The sequence below is a fragment of the Corvus brachyrhynchos genome, unplaced genomic scaffold, assembly GCF_000691975.1.
Source record: "Corvus brachyrhynchos isolate BGI_N302 unplaced genomic scaffold, ASM69197v1 scaffold101, whole genome shotgun sequence".
Taxonomy (NCBI): Eukaryota; Metazoa; Chordata; class Aves; order Passeriformes; family Corvidae; genus Corvus; species Corvus brachyrhynchos.
The window spans coordinates 19,016,650-19,034,544 of record NW_008237239.1 but is presented as its reverse complement, the minus strand read 5'-3'; the positions used below and the strand labels follow the sequence as shown (position 1 = coordinate 19,034,544).

The 17,895-nt window shown below is 38.2% G+C and overlaps 1 long non-coding RNA gene across 1 annotated transcript in view; it reads right to left on the bottom strand.

Moving 5' to 3' along the window:
• The window catches only part of LOC108445624, a 21,567-nt gene extending 4,006 nt beyond the window's left edge, over positions 1 to 17,561 (bottom strand). Inside the window, exons 1-5 of the long non-coding RNA XR_001860566.1 lie at positions 17,167 to 17,561; positions 15,287 to 15,418; positions 13,235 to 13,284; positions 5,879 to 6,081; positions 2,110 to 2,306 (exon numbers count right to left, since the gene is read on the bottom strand). This is a non-coding gene — a long non-coding RNA (uncharacterized LOC108445624). The remainder of the gene's footprint in view (positions 1 to 2,109; positions 2,307 to 5,878; positions 6,082 to 13,234; positions 13,285 to 15,286; positions 15,419 to 17,166) is intronic.
• Between the last annotated feature and the right edge of the window lie 334 nt (positions 17,562 to 17,895).

The window sequence follows — 17,895 nt, the reverse complement described above, 5'->3', positions numbered from 1 at the left end:
ATCCCTACCTAACCCATGTCTTGACCTGAATTTCATCCACCAAACTTGGATCTAAATACTTAAAGGCACAAAAAGCAAGAATTATCTAAGGGAATGACCTAAAAACATGGATCTGAAAGCAGGTTAAGGAAAGCCTCTAAGCTGGCAGGTAAAGATGAGGCACTTGAATCATTATTTATTGTCATGTAGGCTTTCTTGCACTCTCTTCATATTAAAACATTTAATAGATGACATTTAAATGAATATGGTGTTATTATAATTACACATAGGCTACACTTGTGAAATATTAGAATTTCTATTTTGAGCTACTTTGTGTATTTGAGAAATTGGGAAGAGGTGAGTGTGTGACTATTTCTAATTATCAGCATCCTTTTATAGTTTCACGGGAAAGAATCCTTTGTACTGGAAATTTATTTGTCAATTTGTTGTTGAATACAAATGTGTCCTTTGCAGCTTTGGGCTGATAAATCCACATGACAGCATGCTGCTGTGCACACATTTGAAAATAGTGTAGCCATCCATGTGTGGGGCACATTTATGTGAAGGTTATAAACCTTCTGATCAACCCAAAGGCAATTAAATCAAGTGTACCGCTGGGAAACATGGCCGTGCTACTTCTTGAACTGCTCTGGCTTGTACAGACACTCTGCAGGTACTTGCAGAGTTATCCTGCTATTTCTGGTTCTGGGCTACTTTCTGTGTCCTATGTTGTGGTGTGCAAAAGCCTATTTCTCCCTGTTTCTGAGTTTTGAAAAGAAAAGTAGTGTCATTTATGGTGAGCCAGAAGCACAGCTAGGGGCTGAGGAAGAGGGCACTGAAGGCAATAAGGCAGTGAGGAAAAGACCACTCTTTGGTGCTCTTGCCTGAAGCTTTACTGTTGTCACTAATTTCTGCCAAGCAGCACGTTTAACTCCAGAGAAGATCCCGCCTAATAGTCACCATATTTCTGTCACTGCTGCCACAGCTGCATGACACTGCATAGTGAAGTAGGGTAGCACAAAACAGAACTGAGCAAAAATCTGTTCTACCCGAGGAGTGCCATTTCTTGCTGTGGTTCAGTCAAATCCACTACTCCTAAAACAGGATCTCCGAGAGAGGGTCCCTAGTGGTGTGACAGCACTGGCAAAAACAGCTGGCAGAGGACAAGGGGACATTGCTGTTTAAACAAAGGTTTGTACTGCCAGTGAAAGAAAATTTAATGAAAATCTTAATTTTAGAAAATGTTTTGTTTCCATCTGACCTATAGAAAGAAAGCAGTTTTGACTACAAACCAGAACATACTTTCTTCATTAACATTTTCTATAGTATACCTTTTATTGCAACCAAGTCACTTTCTGGGATAAAACATGTCTGTGAGAAGACAAGTTTTGGAATATTAATCACAAGGGAGATAATCCTTTTTATTCACACCAAGTCATTTCAAACTTAACATACAGCAAGGAAATCATTTTGTATCTGCAGCAAGTAGTCTCTACAGTTAGACAATTCAGAAATTTTCCCTGATGAACTTACACAAAAGGTATAACTTATTCCGTTTAGCTTTTAAAAGAGACTGTTTTCCTGAGTTGGCATTTCCTGGTAGGAATTTGCAAATGCTCCCTGCTAACACCCACTGTACCATTATGTATTAAAAGAGTCCATCCCAAATGCACTCCAGCAGTATGAGTATCAGCTTTTGCATGTGTTTATCCAGCTGTCATTTTTACATATGTCATTGTGGGTCCCAGGCCTGCTTTGGTACAGAAAAACATTGCCTGGTTTGTTTGGGTTTTTTACAATTTTTTTCTTTCTTGTTTGCTCCTGACAAATAAGAAAGTCAAGGAATAATTAACGCACAGACTGGAATGAAAATAACCTCCTAGTAAACAAGTGTGCTCGAGCAAAATAAATGATAATTTATTTTACAAGCAGAGATTAAAAGAACTTGGCTTGTTCAGCTTCTCAAAACAATAGCTAAGAAGGGATATGACTGTTCCCTATAAATATATCTGGGTATGTAAACATGAAGGAAGAGAAAAATTACTTAAGCAACCTGTAGAATATTGGCACAAGGACAAATGAGTACAAATGAGCCATGAATTAATTACGGTAAGAAATTAGGATAAGTACCTGGAAGTAGAAGAGCTGCTTTCAGGCTAATTTATGGAAAAATGAGCTGCCCAGTTCCTCTGTATTCAGCCTCAAAAGGAGTATATTGGTGTTATTCCTCTCCTCAAAGCTCAGGTGTGGGAATGCATGGCTGTGAGTAGGTTTGGATGTTTGTATCCCGTAACACTAGTGAGCTATAGTTTTACTTCATTTGGCATCTGAAAAGGAAAAATTAAGTGAAAATCCTTCTGCCATCTCATTTTTATAGAACTACTTTTAGATCCTGTGGGGGTCAGAAACTTACTAACTTTTCCATAGGGGAAGAAAATGGATAAGGAGATCGCCCCTGGAATCCCACACCATGAAAATCTCACTCTGCCCACACACTTCCCCAAAGCTGAGAGCATTCCTTTCCCCAGGAGGGAAAACATGCTCTGATCCAAAATATAAAACAATAAAAATTTTATTCTGGCACACACAAGAGCTCCCCCCAAGGAGCTGCAAGTCCTCATTTTCCCTACCATGAAGCATGTTTGAGCTTTTTTTAACAGCTAGGAATATTAGGGTGTTTTTTAAACAAATATTTCTTAAGCTTGTTTTTTATATTCCCTACCCACTTGTAAACTGTCTGTTAATGGATTTTTAAAATGACAGCGTTCATCCTAGACTTCAAATTATTCACAAACATGTCCAATAAATAATTCTTTTTCTGCAGACTATTTGTAAAATGCATATTTATCCGGAATTGAAAATTCATGCTATGCAGCTAATTAGCCTTCACAGAGGGCTTAAGCAGGCCTGAAGGGTGCCTAGGGCTTCTCCCAGCTCTCACCACAGGGATGCATTTCCCCTAACTGAATTTACATTTCTAAATTTTTTGGACCATTTTATCCAGAAATCATGCCCCTCCTCCACGCCCAGCTTTCTACTCAGTACAGTATTTGTTTTGATCAATCTCTCCTAGAATAATGAAATGCACTCCTTCTCCCTCACTGAATTAAATCTCACTTACATCTGCATCTTAAAGACAGTTTAGAAAAACAAGTTAGCCAGCAAAAAAGAGCATAAAGAAAGTGGGTGTCTTCCATTTGGTTTTCTTGTTAGATGCTCATCTTTGAATTCAATTTTCTCCCTACTTACCTCTCTTACCTTATTTTTCTTTATTTCTGCATACACTGTGCATGTTTAGCTGTACAAAATTTAGACCTCTTGAAATGCAAGGAGACTTAGCCACTATTTAGCATTACTGCTATTCTTTCAATACCTATCCCACTTATTGATAATAACTCATTAGGTTACAAGGAAATAATAAGACAGATAATTTATAAAAAATGAAGGAAATTTGTTCAGTTCCATAATCTTACAAATCACTCCTGGTCTTCAGACAAAAATACTCCGTTTTGTCTGCAAGGAGATATTAAATATCATATACATATGAATTTCGACTCTTTTCTCCCTCATAATTTTCATCAATATTTAGAAAAGTCATTAGTCACCACCTTTTAGTTTTCAAGAAAATACAAATTCTTTCAATTGTCAAAGCTTTGCAAGAGCAATTTTGGCTGGCATACTTTTGGAGAATGTTTGGAAGAGTGACTTTGATTGGAAAGCTCTGGGACCTGTCAGAACTTCCAAATATGTTATACTTTCATTGTCCTATTACCATGAAAATTTGGTTGACGATCCCTTGAACAGATCACTGCTGCACTGCATTTTGGTCAGGATTTAAAGTTACTGAGGGATATTTAGAAGTATCATCATCAGCCATGGTCAGCTGTGCATACAGAAATTAACACTTACTGTTCAGAGAAATCAGAGGATCTGTCAAACAAGTAGCCATGTATGCATCTAACTGTTGTAACAAAAGCTATTGAAATTTTAAAAGAAAATAAATCACCTTTCAGATCACATGGGTCTATATCAAAACATTATTGCTGTCAAATCTGAATCCTGCCTTGGTAAGGAAAGTAGGACCACAGAAACTGAGAAAGCTGTAGGTTTAGGAACGCCTTCTCAGCAGGGTGTGTTTATAGACATTCTCAGAAATACTGAGCTGCTTTTAAAGACAGAGCTGCTGACCAGCAAATCTCATGTAATTCCACCTAGAATTGAATACCTGCTTTCAAAATGCTATTTTAAGAATGAGTCATGAGGTAGAAGCTTAGATCACCTGAACGATGTAATTACTGAAAAAGAGCAGGTTGAGAGTGCACAGATTCCACCTTGTTTTATTTCTGGAGCTGACAAAAGCCGCAATTTGTTATTTAGTTAAACCTGGCAGATTAATGACCTATCAAATTAGGGATGCTGTACACTGCATCAAAGTCACAACCAACTTATTCAGATCCCTTACTTACTAAATCAAATCCATAACCGAGAAAGCCATACACACCACTAGTGAAATGCATTCCCTGATCCACCACACTGAGCTTCTAATCAATATCTTCATCCCAGCCATGGACTTGATTGTATTGAACTCACACAGCACAGCTGGGATAAGCTCCTTCAATGTAAATATGTTCTTCCTAGAAACATGCTTCATTGTTATCCATCATTCTCAAGATAATCTCTGGAAATAACCTGTAACTCTCATCAATGATGAGCATATGGATTGTGAAATCTAGGATATCCTCACTTTGAAACAAAATACAACATCACAAATTCTCTGAGGAAGCTGTAAAATATATTTCGACAGGTTAAGCTCTCTGGTCTGTATAGGACATGCATGCAGAGCTTAATACCCAAAGGATTTTAGAGCAGCTCGGCTCGGTGGAGAAGAATCAATATTCCCATTGCACATACACAGCCAGCACAGGACCTCATAGCAGTTGTCCTTGGAAGCTGAGCTCTGGAAGAACAATTTCCAGGATTAAATATTTAGGTGCAATATTAATACTGCAGGCTTGGTCTGATTCTTAATTTTTGATTCGGAGTTACAGACAGGCAATTAATTTAAATTAGGTGGTATCAGAAGGGATGCTGCTGTAGCAGATTTCTCATCTGTTAATTTAGAACTACCAGCAATGGTATCCAGTCAAGTTTATCTTAATTTATGGGCATCTTCAGCCTTCTGCTCAGAAGGAAGATCAAATGTGGAATTGATCAAACATTTTCAATATTGTTTTTTCTTCTCCTTTTAATTTTGCAGCACTTGCTTCCAAATGTCTGACACACACAGGTAAAATGTACATCAGAAACAGTAAAATTTCAAGATTGTTAAAACTGATTAAGATTTGAGTATTCTGGGTATTGGTAGACTTTCTTTCCCTTTATTAGTAAACATCCTAGAGTCTATAGTTAAGGATCATTTTAATTTGATAATTTCTTCCAATAAGTGTATTCTCACAGCTCCAAGTATATGTCCCATTATTTGAAACTTTACTTTGTTTTTTTCAAAATTACGTATCATTTGAAGTAAAGGGTAACATTAGAGGTAAAAAGTTGATAGTGATATCCTATTTATCTGCATATGATTTAGCAGATGATAATTTTGATTCTATATATGAGGTACATGTCATTAGTTTTGTAGAAAGCCACATCTGACTTCAAGGGTTTGGGCTACTGCTGAACAAAGTAACTTGCCTCAGCATCCTGCTCAAAAGACTGCTTGTCTTAATTTACTCCAGGACCCTCAGCAGACTAGAAAAGCCTTACCTGAGCAGTCTGGCTTATTAAGAAACTATATTTCTGACTTGCTGTTCATCTTCCAAATGTTATCTGATTTAATCCTGCCTGTGGAGCAGGTTTAAATATGTAACGTTGCCAAGAACTCTGACTCCCCTTTACTGACCTGGGCCTCTGAGTTGCTCTGCATCCATCTTACATCTCCTCATATGAAGGAGATGGACTTTGCCAGAACAAAACCAGGACTCTTCCACAATTTTAGCACTTCTTGTAGAGAAAGAGGAATGAGGCTGAAGGAAAGGGGTTGAAACTCTCATCACCAGTCCTGCTTGCAGATTAGGAGAACTCCAAGGCCACACATCTTGCTTGCTAGGAAAAGAGTGACAAACAGATATTCAGAGTAACCTTTTGTCCAGACGGAACCCCTTTAACAGGAAGACTGACTCAGAAGAAGCAGAATTAAACTCACAACTAAACACCACTGTTATTCTGCCCCAGGCAGCAGTATACCAAAACCCAGTCTGGGAGTTCCTGATGTTTCTTGTAAAGACAGGTTTTGGTTTTACAGGAAGGCAACAAAGGTACCACAGCAAAACTGATATTGTTTTGAGGCACTAATTTTCACTTGTAGTCTTTTGTGCTATTTTTGTCTTTACTAGAGAAAAAGTTGCCTTGACTGTGCCACTTAAATTGACTAAGATTTATTACATTCTCCCAGCAATTTCTTTAATGTGCCTTCAGAGCATTATGTAAAAATTGAGCAGGCAGAAGAGTCTGCTCCAGAGCTGCACACAAACAGATGTCCGGCAGTATCCTTCCAAGCCCCTATCCCCTGTTGGAAATATCAAAGCTGCAATGTCCACTCAACAAGACTGTCAAAGTCACCTCTCCTCAGCAAGGACAGCAGGACACAACTTTCATGGAGCAGGTCCAGCTATAATAGTATCAACCCCAAATTCGGCTCGTGGGTAGCAAGGCAAACAGCCAAGTGGATACAAACATTAGGGAGACAAAGTTCCACAATTATGACCCACTGCTGATTTCAGAGGGAGAGAGATCACCATCCAGGATTTCTATGAGAGTTTTTTTATAAGCAAAGAGTGTGTTTTACTGGATCCCTTAGAAATTAAGGAAGTGTTCTAAAAAGCACTAAATTACTTAAAGGAGCTAATATACATTAAAAAAACCCAAACTTTACTACTTAATTATCCAACCTGTTTTTAAAAATACATATTCTACTTCAATATTACATGTATACTGTCAAAATAATTCACTGATTCTCTATGTCAGTGGTGGGAAGGATATATTCATACAAAAGGATGCACACAGAGTTGTTAGTGTAATGAGCTGAGAGGAAAGCGTGTGCTCTTAAATGACAGCTTAGATAAGGAAATCACATGCTTGAAAATGGTCTTCGTGAAGGACTGAAATTACAAATCAAATAAGCAGGACAGGATTCATTACATTGTTTATTAAAGAGAAAGTTGCTATCAAAGTTAAGCTTCAAGTAGAGGATTCACCAGATATTTGGGAATATTTCTTCTGTGACTTTTAAACTGGTTTTGGAAATTAAATCTTCATGTGTGTTACTTAGAAGCTCTTTTGTACATCATGCAATTGTTCTACAGTGGTCTTATTTTATTGTGTATATTTTTATGCCTGTGTTTGTTTGTTTTTATGTATTGTACAATTTCAAAAGAAACCTATGTTATAAAAACCCCACATTTATTGAACTCCCAACTCTTCAGTGTGAACAAGGACAGTAGAACACACAGCTCAGAATAAAAGGATAGGTAAACAGTAGATATACTGAATCTCACAAGAGTTTATAGAGTTCAGTAGGAACAATACCTGGATGAGCCTTCTTTCCAAATTTTACCACTTAGGTGCTTTTTTATTAAAGAAAAGCTTCTCACAGTATGCAACCTTAAGTGGTGATGCTGCAAACACTTTAAAACTGTAGAGCTAATGGAAATTTTGATCTGAAAGGAAAATCTCTTCATTATACTCTCTGAAATTAACTGAAAAGTAATAAAGAATCCTCCTAGTACATTCTGTACAAATACAGACTAAAGGAAAAAAGAAATTGCAATGTTCTGGTGTTTTAAGACTGCAGTACTGTGTCAGCTAAAACTGAGCAAGTGAATACCTTGGTACGGTTATTCAAAATATATTGTTGCCTTTCTGAGTTATTAAGTGTTAAAAAAAATGTATCAGACAGTCTTAGAACCACACTAAGCTCCTTTAGGTTATCTCTAGAGACAACTGCAAGATAAATATCCATATTTTAGCATATTTACATATGTAAATAAATAATACAGTTGCCTTGTATATGAAAGAGCTCTATATTTGAACTAAAATAATTTAAAAGCAGACAACTATTGGGTTCTGGATGTATTTTACTTAATATTGATTTGAATTTCTAGGGAATGTACTTGTTCCACTGCTTTTTTGTATTTGATTTAGCAGACGGTAATTTTGATTCCGTATGTGAGGTGCATGGCGTGGTAGGTGAAATGGCTGATAAACAGGGAATTCAACTGAATAGGAAGTATATTTGATTTCACAATTCAATGTCTATTTAAAATATTCTTGTTCAAGGGGGAAAAAAACGCGTTTTAACATGGCCTGTTGATTTCATCATCAGCTGTCTTTTGAGATACAGTCATCTACAGTAAATATTTCATTACAATATTTGCTCTGGTTTTCTCTATATGTTTTAATGTCTGATGCATTCAATATAATTTTAAATTGGGTGACAGGTCACTCGGGCTCCCTTTGTCCTGTTCAGGGGGAAGGGACAGGGAGAGAGCTGGATGAGCCCCAAGATGCCTCTCCTCTCTTGTCAGGCAGCTCTGACCGACAGCTGCCCACAGGTGCAGAGGCACCTCAGCACAAATGGGAATCTGTGTTCCCTGTCCAGCTGCTCCTGGTGTATCCCCCAGCCTGCACAGCCCTGCCCTGTGGGGAAGGACACAGGGGCAGGACAAAGCCACATGGTGGGGGCAGGACAGAGGTGCTGCCCAAGCCATGGCTCCTTCTGAGGTGCCAAAACAGCAGCTTTTAACCTTCCCCGTGGGGAACTGAAGGTGACCAGGGATTTAGGACATGGAAATGCCCCCCATCCACTCCCTTCCCACGCTCTGAACAGAGGGCAGAGGCTGTTCCCAGGGTGGTGTGCATAGCTGGGAACCTCTCCTGCCCTGCCATGGGATGTGGCACCATGACTAGCACAGGAGGAACCTGCAGTCACATTCATAAGTGAGTGTGGACTTCTTGTTACAGAGGTGGGAAATCCACTAAGGCATCCTCTCTGCTGCAGCCCACCTTCAGGGGAGGTGACAGATGGCAGCACCTTCCCCTTTTGCTTTGCACCATCACACCAAAGTGCAGTCACACAGCTGATGACAGAACTGAAAGGAAGAAGTTTCTCCACAATTCCTTGAGAGATTGTGGAGTCTCCATCCATGGACATACTCAAAAGCCAAAGGAACATGGTCTTGGGCAACTTGCTCATGATGAGCCTGCTCAAGCAGGGGAGCTGGACCAGAAGACCCTCACAGATCCCTCCCAACCTCAGCCATTTTGTGTGATTCTGTGCTTTGATCTGACTCCTAAAACACCTGATGGCAAGGATTCTGGGGCAGGGGATGATCCCAAACTCCTCCCATAGTATTCTTCACCAGACAACATGTCCCTAGTCCAGAACACTGTATATCAGACACAGTCAGAAGAAAAATAAGATCATTTCACAACAAACATCAACTGCAGGGCTGGGCGGGGCTGGCCCAGGAGTCACAGGGGTTCAGCTGGTGACAGGAAATCGGCACCTGCACCAACAGAGCAAGAAAGCGCTGATGAACCCACAAAGGTAGGAATTGGTGTGCTTTGGTTCCCTCTCTTTGGGGAACACAGCTGACAAGGAGCTGCTTATGGCCCAGCAGAGAGAGCTCTTGCTGGCTAGAACTTTAGAGAAAGGGAGTCTTAGAGAAGAGAAAAAATGGTCAAGGAAAAGAGGAAAATAAAACCATCAGCGCAGAAAATATAATTTAAGAGAGAGATCTCTGAAGAGACATTGGGTCAAAGGCCACAAAAATTCCAGGTCCAACAAAAGGATGTGGACTGGGAGGGCATCGCTCCACAGGAAGGTCAAGAGGACACATGCTGATTTATAAGCCCAGAAGCAGTGGAAAACATAACAAAATGCTTGTAAGTAAACAACAGAGAAAGATTAAGTATTTCCTTTAACCTCCTCAAACTACGTTAGCATGGTTTCTGAGTGAAATTACACTGCTCAAAGTGGACCAGGTCACTCCAAAATATTTCATGAGCTGAATCCAAGGTTTCCCAAGTTTTTTTAATAATATAAAAGTGTTTATAGTCTGATGAAACCACTTTTATCTCTGTACCATAAAAAAACCCACACAATGTTTGAAAGAGCAGAGGCACCGTTTGATGCATATTGCTCTGGGAAACCTGAGAGAAGCCCAGGGAAGAGTGGGAAAGCAGCAGTGATGAGAAGTGCACACAGTTATTGTAGTACAAGACACCAAAGCTGTTTAAGAAGCCAAGTAAAAGCTGCAGCGGACAAGCCTGGAGGTTATGACAGGGGCCTTGGACCTGGGAAATGCATTTTCCATGAAGCTCCAAGAGCAAATAACATGATTTGGAGGCAAAAAAAAAAAAAAAAAAACCATGAAAAGGAAAAGAAGTAAATGAAGTAAATGAGTTCCAAAAAAAAAAACAAAAAGAAAAGGAAAAGGAAAACGTGGAGATTTGGTCCTTTCGGGTCAAATGCTATGTTCGTAACACCTGAGCTCCCTTCTACACTATCATTTCAAGGAGAGATAAAGATAAAACACTTCAGTAGGCAATATGAGTACAAACTTGAAAAATGCCTCAGATCCAGGTTTTCAAAAATATCTATGGACAGAATAGTTACATTAAAAAAAAAATCAGGTATAAAGTGCTTTCATATTTCCCTTTTAAATGCATCAGTGCCATGTAGGTGATTTTCAGAGTCTTGCTAAAAGCCCAGCTATATTTTCAAGTATTGAAGTACCTTGGAGAACAAGGGCCAACATCTCTTAAAATCTTTCCAAAATGAAATGCAATTTCTTGTGTTCATGCATTAGCAATTTTAATCCTTCCTGCACCAAAATAAAAGGCCAAAAGCAGAGTTTAAAATAGTAGTATGTTCCAGTTGTGGGGTTCCATGTAAATAAACAGAACCCTGAAGAAATACTAGGTTTTTTTGAAATCTATTCCAGGAAATTAAGTAAAGAGGACTTAAATGATAGAAGAAATAAAAAATGTGCATTTTATCCAATTATGCTTCATTATGTTAAATTATGCGAGCTGATAGTGGAATTATAAAAATGCATCCCTCCCAAAGGTTTCTCCCCTAAACATCCCCAAATTAGTCCTATGCAATCCAAAACTGCTTTTCTCCTGCATCCCATAATATGTCCCATAGCCCAGTGATGGGCCTGGGAGCAGCCATCAGGGTGCTGTTTGGTCTCCCCATCCTGCCTTTGTTTCTCTGAGCTCCAATGTGGGTGTACAGAAGAGTTTTTATCACATAACCTAGCAGATACCTTGAATAAATGTAATATGAAATGCAATTATGTTTGACAACACAGCTACAAAATCCAGTAAAGAACATTACATAGATAAGTCACATTGACTTTGACTTAAAAATTATTTATTTCTTTATTAATATTCTACAAAGTGGCTATAGGGAGAAGGATTTAAATTGTAGTACATATAAACAGGTGTTATGTATGTTCACACCTGCATATTGCTCTCATACCCCTGGGAGGCTTTATTATTGTCCTACCCTGAAAGTCACAGCAGACACACTATGCTGTGGTGTACCTAAGTTTTCAGAAATTCCCAGGTGGAATTACCTCCCTCAGCACACTCAGAACCACAGCAGTCAGGTCATCACATTTTCAGCGTAAGTTCTGATCTTCCGTATTTCTGATTAACGAATTTTGCTTTATTGCTCACTCTATCAACTACTTAAAATTTAAACCAGCTATCAGATCAATACAAGCGTTTCCAGTGTTCATTATTCAACTCTTGAATGCTTTTCCTTCCTTATCTTTTTTTCTCTGTCTTCCTTAGGTGTATTAAGAACTTTGGAGATGCACTGTAAAGGCCCTTGCATACAACAGAAGTATATTCCAAAATTTATGTTTAAACTGTTTCTTTACAGTACTAAGTAAAAAAACCCGGAGTCGTAAATGCCAGAGTAACTTTCAACAACTTCTGTGTCCCAGTTGGATCACCCAGGTCCCCTACAGATTGCATGATCACAGATGTACCTTCCTAAGTGCTAGCCATGACATATTTCTGTGATGGGTTACTCCTTTGGTTTGTATGCTGGTTGCTAAGGTAAAGTTAATTAAAGTTAGTACACCTCAGCCATAACCCATAACCAGTTTAAAGAAGACATAACGATTTGTCCCCCATAGAAAACATTCATTCTAAAATACATTGCACTGCAGTGACGTTAGAGTTGTATATATAAAAGTAGATGTATGCACACCTTTTTATATAGGTATGTATAGAATGTATTATGAAATATATTATGTATCTCTATATATAAACCCCTAAGCCCATCAGCAAGAGGTAACAACACATCTTTGTGATGATTAATGGCTTTGGCAAATTTGACATTGGGTTTTGTCACAAGAAAATTGTCTGAATATCCTTACTCAGGAGGCACACCACGTTTAGCCTCATTTATCATAATTAGCTTAAGCTATTTCAACAGTATAATGAAGGCTAGGGAACCAATTTAATTGTTTATTTATTTTAGAAAAAATATTTTCCATGTGTCATCATATCTGCTTTGCACTTGACCTTTTAATCAAAACACTCACAGTCATTTCTTTTCATCCCATATTTACTTACTGATTACTTTTGCTCATGTTTTGTGTGTTGCCTGAGTGCTGAGTAACCAACAGCCAGAAGGGTGATTCATTAGCACAAAACACAATTATTATGCCGTTTTATGAGATAACTGAAACAATGACCTGATGCAGGACTGATGCCTTTGCATCTTCCCTAAGTCTGTGGAGCTGCAAATCATAGTCAGAGTGATGGGACACTTCCCAAGGAACTGAGAGGAAGTGCCTGAGCCCATGTCAGAAATAAATAACATTGTAGTTGTGCTCTAAAACCTTCCTTCTTTTTGTGATGGTTGCAGCAATTAAGCTATATGAAAACTCAAAATCTGTGCAGAAATATAAATCCCCTTCTTTGGGAAAAAGAAAAACAATAAAATACAGAGCAAGGTATCTGTTCTGCAGCTATCTTTGGAAATAATTAATCAGAATAAATATTTTTTAAAAAGACAACCTAGAACACAGAACAAATTTTACATAAGCTTTACTTCAATATATAGTGCAAAGTCACAAGGAAAAAAATAAGTTTTCCAATAAGCATTTTGCAAAAAGAAGTAACGTGCTCCCCTGATATTGCAGATCAGTGTTGCTCTGCAATTCCTCCTTACCAGGTCAAAGCTGAAAATCAGATTTCTCATTAAGTAAAGGTTTTCTCCAGCTGAAAGAAAAGAAAAAAAAAAAAAGTATCTCTGTAAAGTTTTGTAAAAGCTCACCTAAGCTCCACCTCTTTGGGCTGGATTGGAAAGAAACATGGTTCAGTATAAGCACAGGTATTTACAGAAGCACCATAGGCAATGCAGTCTTGCTCTTACTCAATAGACATGAAGAATATTGATAGTGGAACTCAATTATGATTGAGAGAGAAAAATACTGAAAATTCATCTGAATAAAATGAAGGCTATTGATCAGTGTCAACACCCCTGGAAAACCCTTCCGCAAAAAATCCAAACCCAACCAAAACCCAGCTCTGCATATTTGGGGAGATAATTGAAAGGCAGAACAATAAATCTGCTTTAATAACCATTGGGGTCAAATAGAAATCAGACAGTAGAAGTCAGGTAGAAAAGAATCAGTCAAACAAATCCACATTTTATAAATAATGGGACCATACAGGACATCCATCAGGCAACATATGGCTCAGAAAAGAAGTGCAGAGTTTGAAGGAGCCATTTCCACACTCCAAGAAAACAGTTTGAAAATGAGCAGACTAGAAACAAAGCAGTTAAATTCAAAAATTTTAAAAAGTGAAACAGCACAACTTTTTTTGAGGAGGAAATACAGTATATATGGTTTCCAACTTCTGAATAGTACAGTTCAGTGGTGTTGCTGGAAAAATAATCTGTCATCCACTGACATAGATGCTGAGCTGAGGTTTTCAGCTACAACTTGTACTGATATTCAGTTGAGTGATGCAGGAGAACCGAGATTTTTACCTGAAACCCCTTCTAAAGGAATGGTATATGCACCTTAACTTAAATAGACTCGCAAAGTTAAAGTGCATTTTTTGTCTTCAGCCTGAGCAAAAGAATGAAGGATCCATTATTAGACAGACAAAATAAAACCAATCAATAGCCTTTGTCATTATTCTTGATGATTTTTTATTCTTGTTTACACAAAGGTGTGCTCATAATTTTTTTTTTTTTTTAGCCTGAATTACTTATAAATAAAAATGCTGAATCAAAAAAGTGTGGTAACAAATGTTTAAATTAATATGAAGCATATTCACAATATACCATCTTAAAGGTGTCACTTTTTAATACCATTTTAAAGGTATTAAAGAGTTAGAAAGGGTAGAATTTCCTTATATTTTAGAGCTATTAAAGTACTTGTAATATGGTCAACAGAGCCTTAAGAGGCAAAAATAAACTCCTAAGTTTACATAAGTTACGTCTTAAAATGTTGCATGATGTCTTTAGGCAGTATTTAACTTTCCTTTTCCATATTCTGAAAGAAAATTACAGATTTAAATGGTACTAATGTTAAGGGCAAGATTAGTCTTAAATGGATTTGATTATTCTGATTGGAATGTATCCCTTAGTTTACCAGTCCTCTTCAAGGCACAGGTCTGACTTTGCAAATCAAGAGGTAATACAGATTTTTGCTAAAATGCACCAGAAACATGGCCTTTAGTCTAATTCCTCTGCAAAACATGTAGAACAGGTCTCTTAATAATCACCTCAGGTAAATACCATTAGCTCTCCATCTCTTTTATATTATTATATGGTAGTCCCACACCTTAGCATAACTGGCCTTCTTTTTTCCCACTATCACCTCAAGAGTCCAGCAGGAAAGGATCGTTAAGCTATGAACATTTTCTACTTTCAAAAAAAGAAAAAAAAGTCAAATTCTCCACTAACCATAAAGACAAACAAAAGGAGAACTTCTTTAAAATTACCTTTTCATCTACAGGAGAGGGCTGTCTAAATGCAAATGAATCCACAAAAACCTCTACAGATCTGTGGGAAATTTGGTACTTCCAAAACAAGACCTGATAACCCAATTTCTCTGAAGGGAACACCATCCTGTGAAAACCATTTTTAGAGGGCCAATACTGGGGAAACTTTGAGAAAAAAAAGCATTATAAAATATATTGTGATTATAGTAGAGCAGTATGTCAGTGATAAAAATGTAGGTATATATAGGCCCTATAAAATACTCACAGAAATACTATATCAGATCTCCATACCACACCAAATTCCCAGGTATTCCACGGAAGAACAGTGTGGATTTCCTTCTCCACTCTCCAACCTCCCTTCCACAGACAGGTATCAGACCACTGTAGCAGCTTGGTACTTAAAAGGAGGGAAAGGGAATGAGAATGAGCTGCCAAAGTGGATTCAAAGAATCAACAGCAGGAAAAAAGGAGAACAACCTAGATTTGACACACTTCCATTCACTCTGTGACACTGCCTGCTTCCAAACTATTAGAAGAAAAATTTTTCTGAAAGCCTTTATTTAAACTAATATTCATGTGCCTAAGAAATGGCAGTAACCAGAGAAGAAAATTTCCTAATTTTTGTCGCTATGTGAAAACAACTTTAAATCAGTTTTTGCATAAACAATATGTAAATCCTATACATCAACTGGAAGATGGCACAAGGGAGTGTGGAGTTCAAACAGCTGGTCCCAGTTTCCCCTTCCACCTGGCATGAAGAGTGCACATTATCCATGAGACTTAATCAAATTCTGATGACGGATGTTCACATATTGGATATTCTCCTTTCTCTATTCCAGATTAAAGAGAAAGACTGAAATATGAAATTCATTTGAAAAATGAAACATATCTGAACTCTTGTTTTTGTCTTTGAAAAGGGCAGCTTTCAGAGGAACAAAACATTCAAAGGAGCTGTTTCCATAAATTTAGCATCTCACAGAGACAATGAACGGATGGAGAATTCCACTTGTCAACCTATTTTTTTATGGCTGCTCTGTTAGATTGCAGCCGGTAGAGTTGGTAAACAGCCAGCCCACAAATCTCCACACTTTTACCACTCCATTTGAGAAGCTATTTGTGCCCAAGATGCAGTCAGTCAGCCCAAACAACTGAAAAAAATAGACTCCTCAGCTCTCCTGAAGCAGCTCGCCTGCTGAGCCATGGAGGCTACATCATTCTTCAGAATTATCCTGGTCTTTTTCTCCTTGTTGAAGTAACAGAATGTGCCCAAACCACGGCGACAAATAGTCACTCTCTGCCATAGCTATTCTCCTCCCACACTCAAACCTTCTGATAGCATTGCAGGACAAGATTACAAAGTGAATGTGTATTTTGATATTGGAAAGAGTTTTTGACTTTCCCACTGTCCCCCAAATCTTCTCTCCTTGTTTTTCATGCTGGTAATTGCCTTGGTTTGGCTTCATGGAAGGGAGGTTCTCTTACATTTAACTCTCTTACCTTTGAGCAATGTCCAGTGTAGAAGACTGACCTGGGTTATTTGCTCATTTTACATAAACATCAGCTGAAATGCCAGGACTTGATTCCAGCCTCACTTCTCCTTGTTTCACAGCACGTCAAAGAAACAGCCTTCATTACTTCTGTGGTGTGCCAATAAGATGACAAAGTTCAAAACATGTCATCCTATGCATGAGTCTAATTTATTCCTCTGGATTACTGGGAAACTGATTTTGTCATGAGCTCATACCTATATACACAGTCTACATGGGATTTTTACTTTTTCCAGAACTGGAACTCTGCCTGGCTCTACTAGATGTCTTCCCCTCACAGTTGCACTCAAGCCTTATCTAGTTGGAGTTTATGGCAGATAAAATAACCCCATTTGACCAAATGTTCAATCTCATTGTTAGTTGAGGCAGAGATTAGAGTCACACTGCACACTGGGGTGGGTCACGTCTCATCAGTGCTTTCAGCATAAACTCTGTCCTAAAAATTCATTCAAAGGTGAAGCATGATTGGCATACATGTTCCATACTTCAAAGTCTTTAACAAAAAAGTTCAAAACAGTTCGATTATTTTTAAACTGTAAGAAGAAGAATAAAAACAAAATAAAACCCAAACTCAATTCTCATTGTTGACTATACTCACAGCACAAAGGATTTTTGCTCTTTGAGGTTGAAAGTCACTTCACTTGGACTTTGCTTATTAGATTCACTCAAAGTGTCATATAGGTGGAATGAGAGTTTCTGGGGAAAGAAAATGTGAAAATTAGGAAGAGGACACAGAGAGCATGACAGAGTAAAGGGAAAGCTGAACTCGTTTTCCTCCACCATAAAAGCTTGATGCACTAACGGCATGAGATAAAAGTGTCAGACTAATACCTCAGTCTTACTTTTGAGTCTTACTTTTCCTGGGTGGTGAATCTATTCTGTGACAAGAATAAGGTGTTTGCGTTTCATACAACAATCCTGAGTGACACGGATTATATCAATGCCATCAGCATTTTCGGTTGAGTTGATTAGCATGCAACCCAGACAAGTGACCTGGTAGACTGCGACCATCACAGCAGGACTTCTGGTTCCAGCACTGCTTCCAGAAGGCAGGCAACTTAAAACTGTTCAGCCAGAAAACTTGGCAGACTCACAGTTTCATTCAGGCAGGCTTACTGAGGAACTTTCTAGATCAATATAATCAAAGAGAACGTACATAGGAGGCTGCCTTCTAATTCCAGCCAGCAAGAAAACTACACTTAGAGATGCTGGCATTTGCTTTAGAGCCTGGTTTGAGACAGGTTTCTCTGTTGTTTGCAAAAGATCAAACTGCTAAAGAAATCAGCCTATTTACACTTTTGATAGCAACCTTTGCCCAAGCTGCATG